Genomic DNA, 9,532 nt, shown 5'->3' on the forward strand with positions numbered 1-9,532 from the left:
CTCAAAATTTTTGGGCATTCGCTAAAATTGCTTGTATGGTTTCTTTTTTCATCCGAGAATAAGAGATTATTGTATTAAAGTGGCCCAGTAAAGAATCCGAAAGGACCCTTGACCCTTGAATGCCCGTAAACTTTATTTCGCATAAGCCCCCAAAATAAGCCTAGATAGTTGCATCCAGTGATATAGAAAATGGAATAAGAATCAAAATAATCACGAGGATTCACAATGCCTAGAACCCTTGATATTCGATCAGTACAAAAAACTCAGCAAGAATCCTTCTTTGTAGCTCCTATAGTTTAAAATCCACGCACATTACAAACCTCTTGTGTGAATTAAATTTCAACATCTTCACATGAAATACTATTGGAAACCATCACATATAACTAGATTTTCTTAGGCACCTTCATAAATTCAAAGTTATGCTGAGAAAGTTAGTTGTATTGATCATTTGATAGCAATATTTATTATCACCAAGTCAACAGCTTAAAGCACACGAATGTCACCTCCTAAAGAAATAATTAAAAGAGAAACTCCTTGCCATATCTAATAAAATAAATATGACATCGTCATATTTGGCTAGTGGATATATATATATATATATATATATATATATATATATATATATATATATATATATATATATATATATATATATATATATATATATATATATATTCGAAGAATATGCCTTCAAAGGTTTACTGTATGTTAAAACCAAAACAAAAGTATCCAAGAATGGTGGACTTTCAACTACCAAAGAGTAAACATGCGCCGTACATCTTTTTCAAAATTCAACACAGTAACCAAAAGAAGGATTAAACTAACAAAATTGATTTTGATCAAATGATAAAATAGTAAGTAATCCTCAACTCTGTCGAAGCCCACTATATCACACTTAATGGAAGAAAAAAAAAACGGATTCATATTGTAGTGAAGGATTTCTTTGCAGAACCACTGCTAGAACCCACAGGAATCACCTTCTGAACATTAAACCTTACAGTCTTGGACAAGGGCCTGATACAAGCAAATCATATAAAATGTTAACAACCAATAAAAACACAAAAAAGAGTCACAAGTTTTAGTGGATATTCCCATAAATAGATTTACCTGCATTGCCCAATGATAACATGATCCCCTTCTTTGACACGAAAACAGGGTGAAATATGGGCTGGTATGTTCGATTGTCTCTTTTCATATCTGTTAAGTATGCATACATTAAAAAATTACTACTTAAATGGAACTGTATAGAAATATAATTGCAATTCACTATAATGTTCTCTAGTTACCTCTGATATTTCTTGACAAAATGGAGATAGTCCCTAAGGACAATAATTGTCCGTGTACGACCTCTTAACATGTTCCAGCTAATATACGACCTCTTATTGAAACAATATCAGTGAATGGGCACTTATTGTCGATGTAGGTCCCTACATAAAAACCAAGAAACCCTAGTTCACACAATCCAGTGGAGAAAGACCCAAAAACATATAACGAAAAAATACGTGTATTGACAATCTAGTTGAGAAAGACTGCAGCAATATAAAATAATATGCACCAATCAGAAAATATTTGCACGAATCAGTGGAAACCGAAAGAAAAAAATAAAAATTATAGATAAAAATAAAATAATAAATAAATAAATAAAACCAAGATGATTGCACAACTTCTAGTTCATGTATCAGAATCAAGAAAAAACGAAAACTAATCATAAGAATGACATCTTGATTATTCTTAAGATTATTAATTTTGCTTTTATTATCCTATGTTAACGATGAAGGAAAAAGAAAAAATTTAATCAGTGCATACATATAATATTAAAAATAAAAACAGTAGGGCAATGATCATTCAACTGCCTCTGAGCACCGAGTATCATAGCTTCTTGAAATTAGTTCCAAAGCTTTGAATCTTTCAGGTAAGATCGGATATGCAAAACAGAGTCTGTAAAGAATACCATCTTTCTCTGTAAAGAAATAATTCAAAGCGAAAATCGAGTCTGTAAAGAATACCATCTTTCTCTGTAAAGAAATAATTCAAAGCGAAAATCGAGTTTGTAAAGAATACCATCTTTCTCTGTAAATAAATAATTAAAAGTGAAAACCAAGTCCGTATTATTTTTATGACAATAACCCCGCAGATGATTTTCCTGCATCTGGAATGATTGTTTGTTGGCCACAGCTGATACAGGGCAAGCATGGGGTTATCTTTGCAGTTGATGATTTCTTGCTAAGTTCCCTGCTGGTAGCGAATTTAATTAATTGCCTTGGCACTGATTGACCAGATAGTAGAAGTTGGTTCTGTTGGCAAACCTATGATGGAGGGAGTTCCTACTTTCTTTGAAAATGCTCAAAAGGTGTCTTAGAACACAAGATATATTGTAAACGCAAGAGATAAAACTGTTGCAAGTTGGTTTTGTTGGCAAACCTATGATGAAGAGAGTTCCTATCTTCTTTGAAAATGCTCAAAAGGTGTCTTAGAACACAAGATATATTGTAAAAGCTTTAGACAAGATTGTTGCATCATTACTTATGCTATTAGAATTTGGTACACTTCCATACCTGGCATGCTACTTTTACCACTAACATTCTTACTAAACGGGGGCTCTTCAGCTACAGAGACCTACAGAATGTGTGTTCAAAGAATTCAAAACATCCTACAAAAAGGCTTTTTATTGTATCAATTTGGATGATTCATCATATAGCTATTTTTGAATCACAACAACTACTTCCCTAACTTCACAGACACTATATATTCTGGTAAACAATAAGAAAGAAATGTGATTCTACATTCAATTAATTCATATGGATTGATAGTTGAAGATCTACAGCATAGTGTGAGCCTGGTAAGTGATTGATGCACACATTGGGCATGAGAAGTCTGTTCCAGTCTATACTAAATTATAAAGGGCTCTTGTTTACAGGTTTAATTGTGTTTTTATCATGATGGAGTCAATTTTCTATCTTAAATATGAAGACTTAAAATGTATTTCAACCTCAAATGTATTTATGGGAAACAACTAAAAGGCAGTGTTAGAATTTTCTCCAGAGTCCAATACACATGAATCAAGTAAGTTACATTTAAATTGGCAAGCACAAAGACATTTCAAATGGCACCAGGATCCCTGCTTTCCAGACGGTGATAACTTTCAGTCTTATGGGTGGAATCATGGTAATTTCCTTGCATGCAGGTGGCATGCAGCTTCAGTCTTCTCGGGAGAAACACCAAGATGGTCGATGCCCACATAAGAAACTAAAATGTCTCCAAGTAATGGGTAGCACTAAGATAGTCACAAGATGTTCGTAGCCACAATCAAGCATTCTTGTCCCATCGAGTTCCCAATATATGTTGTTAGTAGAGCAGATATGATCTCAACCATTATGAGTTCATTCAACCATACCCCCATACTAACAAACAATATTTTGGGAATTCATAACAACTACACCATTTCTATACCTGGTGTGTCTTCTTACTCGTGCAACCTTGCTACAAGGAAGCATTTTGGCATTCAAATGGATAATTTAATAGAAACAGCAATTAAATGCACAATAATATATACAAACAAAATATATCGCAATAATCAAATCTTCCCAGAATTTAATCACCATACCTTGAATAGCTTCTTTGGGGGTCTTGAAGCCAAGACCCACATTCTTCCAAAACCTGTTGCCACCTTTTCCAGGACGTTTCCCCTTCCCAGACTTCTTAGAACTGCAACAATATGAATTAAGGATCAAAAGAGAAGCAAATCAAAATATTCTAAACATGAAATAAAATCAAATAATACTGCAATATGATTACCTGAGAAAGACTTTTGGTTGCTTTAGAAAAGCTCTCTCAGTATATGAAAACAATACAAGGAATTTTTATCAGAGATGTCCCATTAGTTGATAACAATGACAATACTAACAACAACGTTTTCATTGTTCACCCACAAATACAAGCTTCAGAGTGGCATAGAATATTGGAAAAAGGCGTTTGGCTTCTATTAAAAGGGCTTGTTATGGTTAACTTCTTTTTTATAAATAAACCCATCTACCAATATTTGAGCATAGCGATAGAATAATAGAATGGATGATCGGAGAGCCTATCCCAATATTACATATATACCCATACCCTGCATTGAGATTAATAGCTTTAACATGAGCTTGCAACTCCAAACACGCAAAAGAACCATGACAAAATGAAGAACCCCGTTTGATAAAAGTACTAAAGTCTAACTCAAATCCCCATAGTTTAAAAAAATTAAAAGTCTTGGGCAAATCCTGAGCTGGCCGTTTGTAAGACAACTGGAGAAAAAAAGACTAGCTCAAGGCACCAACACATTGGAATATCTTGTTTTTATTATTAACAAGATCCTAATAAAGTTGGCATCATGGAAACTTTGTTTACTAATTTATGTTATTTCCAGAAGTTTCCAAATAAGGACCAAACAGTCTAACGCGAATCCTACAAGCCAAACTAACAAGGGACCAAAAATAGCTTTTGGCCATTCTACACCACAGATTACTGAGGATCTAACCAGTAAACACTTATCAAATCTGGGCCATTAATCAATGTGTTGAACCATTCCACACAAAAACAAACACCATACAAAACTTTGCCAACGAAACAAATCCCTACATTAGCCCTATTTCAAGTGAATCTCAAAAGGGAGTGAATGCCCCAACGACTAAAGCCCTGGATCCTTGCCTTATTTCATATAGCCAGAACGAGGGACTATGCAGAATGTTGTCCACAAACAATGCAACCTTCTCACTTTCTAAATAGGGCAGACAGCAGTTCAATGTGAAATAACTGGTAATTGCAATGTATGTCACCTTGATCAGCGCTAGAGTCATACAAAACAACACCGCTACAAATAGCTTAAGCCCCAATCCCACGTTTTTCGTAGGAAGAGAGACATGATGAAAAAGAAGGGTTTCCTTAATAAAAATTGGATATTGTGGGCCAAACAAATGTAAGAAAAAAAATAGCTACCATAAAACGACATGAATCTAAAAGAGCTCAATAAACCAAAATCTTCTCCATCCAGAAACTCGCTTGTTCTTCTGCGGAAACCCTAAAAAATCCAAAATACAAAAAACAAACCATAAAAAACCTTGAAGGAATAGAGCTTGAATACCTGTTCTGCCATGGCTGCAGGAATTCAAGACTTCTAACTTCGCATTTCAAGGCCTCGACCACTCCCGCTCCTACCTGAGAAGTTACAACATTTCGATGGAAAGATGTCGATTTCATTTTTCTCGCCAGCGTTATGAGGGAGGATTTCTTCTGCTACATCATCGTGATGGTCTTTTTTTTACGCATGAGGTGGAGGTTCAGAGCTCGAGTCCAGGTAGAGCCCTCGTTGGCAGTGCGAGCCAAGCACATGTCAGCTGCGAAACGAATGGCTCACTGGTGGTGCGTCCATCCCTCTTCCTCGTTAACCGTTCAGTTTTGGATCAGTGTTGGATCAACGATCACACTTCATTCAATCGTCTAACACCACAAATCCACGGTCAACAATAGGAAACGGCAGCGGTTGGGGCAATTCATTTCAAAGGGAAACGCCTTACGGCGTAAATATTATGTAGTCTTGTCAGGTTTAATGTTTTTTATTAAGGTATTTTTATTAAAGAAATTGTATTAGATATGAAATTAACGGTTTTTAAAGAAATGGTATTAGATAATGAAGTTAAAGGTTTTAATTTTATATGAATTTAGAGTGTGAATATAAAGAATATTGAAAATGATATAATTTCTAATTTTATAAGTTATTTTAGATATTATATTAAGATAAGTTGTCACAGTAAATTTTGTAATATTATGAAATTTTTTATTATAAAATATATTAAGTTATATTTATTTATCATGTGAAATTAATAAGGAATTCACTAATATTTTTAAAATTTAATAAGGAATTCACTAATAATTTTAAAATCATTAAGTTATTGTAAAGTGCTAATCCTAATAGCTTAAATCCTAGTTAAAAGGAGAGAAATGCAAGTACTATTGAAGAGACTTGATGTTGTATAGTAGATTTTCAACCAAGAAGAGTGGAGAGATAGGAGACTAGAGAAAGATCATCCTATAGGAATTATAGAAGATCAAAATGCCACATAGTTCCATAGTGGGCTTACTGATCTTTATATTTTTCATTGTATTACTTGTTTTTTTAAACTAGAATGGGTAGTGTTTTTATATATAAGCCGCGCCCGTTCATGTGCATAATCAAGATTTTACATCATATTTTCGAGCCTGCCAAGGGCTTCTGATACATTCATTGTTCCCCATCCCTTCCCAGAGAGTTTTTCCCATGCTTCTTACAAACAGTTCTCATTTCTGGTATCCTATGACTATACAATCAACATAACTGACATAGTAAATATATACATTTATAGTGTGTCATTCAAAAATATTTTGCAAAAACTAAGTGAGTGAACATACTAGTCTTCCATCAGCCTTGGATTGTTCAAGTCCACGCCAATGAATTCTTCTTCCTTGCTCCTGTTTCTCTCCTCCATCTTGAGCTTCAATAGCTCAATTTGTTGACGCAATGCATCCACCTCGTCTTCCAACTGCCGAATGCACTCCTTCTTTTCCAATTGTTCCTCCTACATAGCTGGAGTCTCAAATTTTTGTTGTTGGATGCATCGCTGCAAAATTACCAAACCTTCCCAGACCATCAAATGCTCTTGCACACAGTCGTTGCAGGCCTTGTTACTATTGTCGTCTTCTCTGGATTTTTCATCATTGAACCTCCCAATCCTAGGCCTATGACAACCCTAGGAGCCGGTTAGACAATTGTCCTCTCAAGTATGCACGCTCATGGTGTTGTCCCAAATGCCACAGATGCCCCACTCCAGAATGCCACAATCTCGCAATTCCAATAGACCAGAGGCCCGTAAATCTAGAATTCCCGCAAAGTTCTGCTCTAGAAACCCCACCCGACGCTGTTTATCCACACAATTCTTGGCCTCTCTCAGGCAACCAACACTCTGTAAATTGACGCACATAGGTAAATTGACACTCATGTTCCCTTTGCGACAACAAACTCCTCAAGGGACCCCCTTGAATGTCAACGCGTTGATGCAGAACCCACAACACATGCTTAGAGTCCCAAGCTTCGGCCGCCAGGGCTTTGCAGAGGCCACCTGAGAAAAGATAAGACTTAACCCATAATAGCATATCAAACCATTACTCTTTAAATAGAAGGTGCAGGGCTGGATATTGATATTGTACTGAAGATTAGTACTCATGGAGCTGGGATGCCCACACTCCTCCTTAATTTCCCAACTAACAACCATAAATTCCTATCTCTTCTCTGGTTCTTTCACCCTCACCCACAATTTCTTCCCACAAGTGACTAGAGTAAATCTAAGCAGAGGAAATAAATGTTTCTCCCAATCTCCCATTAACCTGCCTTCGACTGTACTGGAACGCCGATCTTTGCAACATAAATCATGCCGTGGGGACTAGATTCTCACGAACTATGATCGCCGAGCCCAAGTGAAATACCTTCCTAAAGGACGCAGACACATTGCTGCAACATACTAAGATAACCTTTGCCATGAGGCACAAGGACAGGATGGGCCAAGCAAGGGTCGACGCAACAAGTACCAAGAAGCATGAGACTGAAAGAAAAGGGGGAGGGGGCCATAACAAAATGGAGGAGAGGAGGAGAAATAAGAGTGAGTGGAATAAGGGGGTGGGAGAAAGAGAGGTGTCGAAGGATAGGGAGGAGAGGTAATAATGGAGAAGAGGGGAGGGGAGGAAGGGGCATTGTGGGGAGGGAAAGGGGAGACAATGAAGAGAGGGGGGTGGGAAAGGAAAGATTAAGACCAACCAACCTTGAAAAATCAAACTTGTTGACACTTTCTAACCTCCTGGGTGAAGCAAGAATGTCATCCTTAGACCAATATTTGAAACCCGTGAAAAATATTAGGGAATGCATACTCTTTCCTCAACCTCTTTCACTATACTTTTTTCTGCGTTCAACTGGCAAGCCAAATTTGCTTGCTTATTTGCTTCCTGGTTATTCCCTCTTAGGATATGAAAATATGACACAAACTAAAATAAGGGAATCAACACTTGAGATCTCTTAATTATTTGATTTAGGTTCATATTTTTTGTCAATGAACTATGGTTCATATGCTTTATGATCAATATTTAGCCTCCTAATACCTTTCTGATGCCCTTTTTTTGAGCCAATGTTAGATCGAAAAACAAACCATAAGCTTCATCTTGGTTGTTTGTCTTCCTATCAACGCCCCAAGAATATATGTATTCAATGATTCCCTCGGGATTAATGAGAAACCCTCCCCCTCCAACAACCCCGGGATTAGCTTTTATGCTCCATAAAATTGAAGGGTCCATTGATTCGAATATCTTATCCATTCCACCAACCCCTCAGAAGACAATCTTAGAATCCATTGGGCACTAGAGGGGTTACCCTTGGCCAAATCCTGAGTAGTAGGGGTGCCAACCCATGGCGCCAACCAAGTAGATTCAAAGTCATCTAGGGAGGGGTCCAAGTCCGGTCTATGTAATTCCATACATGATGAAAGGGCTAACATGGCAGTTTTTCTGGTAGAAGGATGAGTCTTTTTAAATATATCTTTGTTCCTAAATAGCCATATTTTCCAACTTACATACTTAGGAAGAGCAGGCCAGATGTATTTTAACTTGATTTTGGCCTGAAGGGAGCCCAAATAGCATTTGAGGCAAGAACTAAATAACATCTTGAGGTTAGACGACCATGAGGTTCTGCTGAATAGAAGGTCGAGTACCACCGACCAAACTTCCTTAGCCACCTGATAGTGGAGAAAGAGATGGGGAACAGACTCCCCCGAAGATTCACATAATAGGCATCTTGAGGGGCCAATCTGGCCCCACTTCTGGAGGTTCTTTGTTGTGAGGATTTTTTTATGCGATAGCAACCAAAAACAAAAAATTGACCTTTGAAATAGCATTTGTTTTCCATCATTTATTCCAGATGGAGGATTTAGGCGGAACCTCATAATTAAAGAGCAAGTTTGAATACCCACCCTTGACATTGTAGTTGGCATTTTTCCATCCCCGCTTATTTGTAACTATGAGAGAAATGGGGGGACATCCTCTTAGTTTCTTTATTAGTTTATCTCTTTGGTGGAGAAGAGCCTCTGGGATGTTATCTATCTTCCATCCCTTCCACCCTCCTTCCTGATTCCAATCTCATATCTGGTCCAAATTTTCTGCCCCTCCTTATCTCATGAAAGATATCAGATCCACCAGCGAAAGATCCCAACCTAGGGGCTGGAGGCCCGGGATCAAATCTGAGAAAATCTTGATGGAGGCTCCATTCCCTAATACTTTGCTTAATTTTTTATTCATGGTGTCCATGGAGGAATTGATCAACTTACAGATGGGGGAGCCCAAGCATGGGTCCACTCTTCTCACTCAGTCATTTTGCTGAATTAAATACTTAGCCTTGATCACCTGAGTCCACCATTGATTCATAGTCGTAATCATATTCCAATACAATTTTCCTCCCATTGCTAGATTTTCTAACCTCGGG

The 9,532-nt window shown here is 37.1% G+C and overlaps 1 pseudogene; it reads right to left on the reverse strand.

Moving 5' to 3' along the window:
• Positions 1-920: 920 nt before the first annotated feature.
• Positions 921-3,842, reverse strand: LOC149154925 (small ribosomal subunit protein uS17z-like; annotated as a pseudogene).
• Between the last annotated feature and the right edge of the window lie 5,690 nt (positions 3,843-9,532).

The sequence above is a fragment of the Pinus tabuliformis genome, chromosome 9, assembly GCF_031772625.1.
Source record: "Pinus tabuliformis cultivar Carrire ecotype Pingquan chromosome 9, CPIR1, whole genome shotgun sequence".
In the NCBI taxonomy this organism is placed as follows: domain Eukaryota; kingdom Viridiplantae; phylum Streptophyta; class Pinopsida; order Pinales; family Pinaceae; genus Pinus; species Pinus tabuliformis.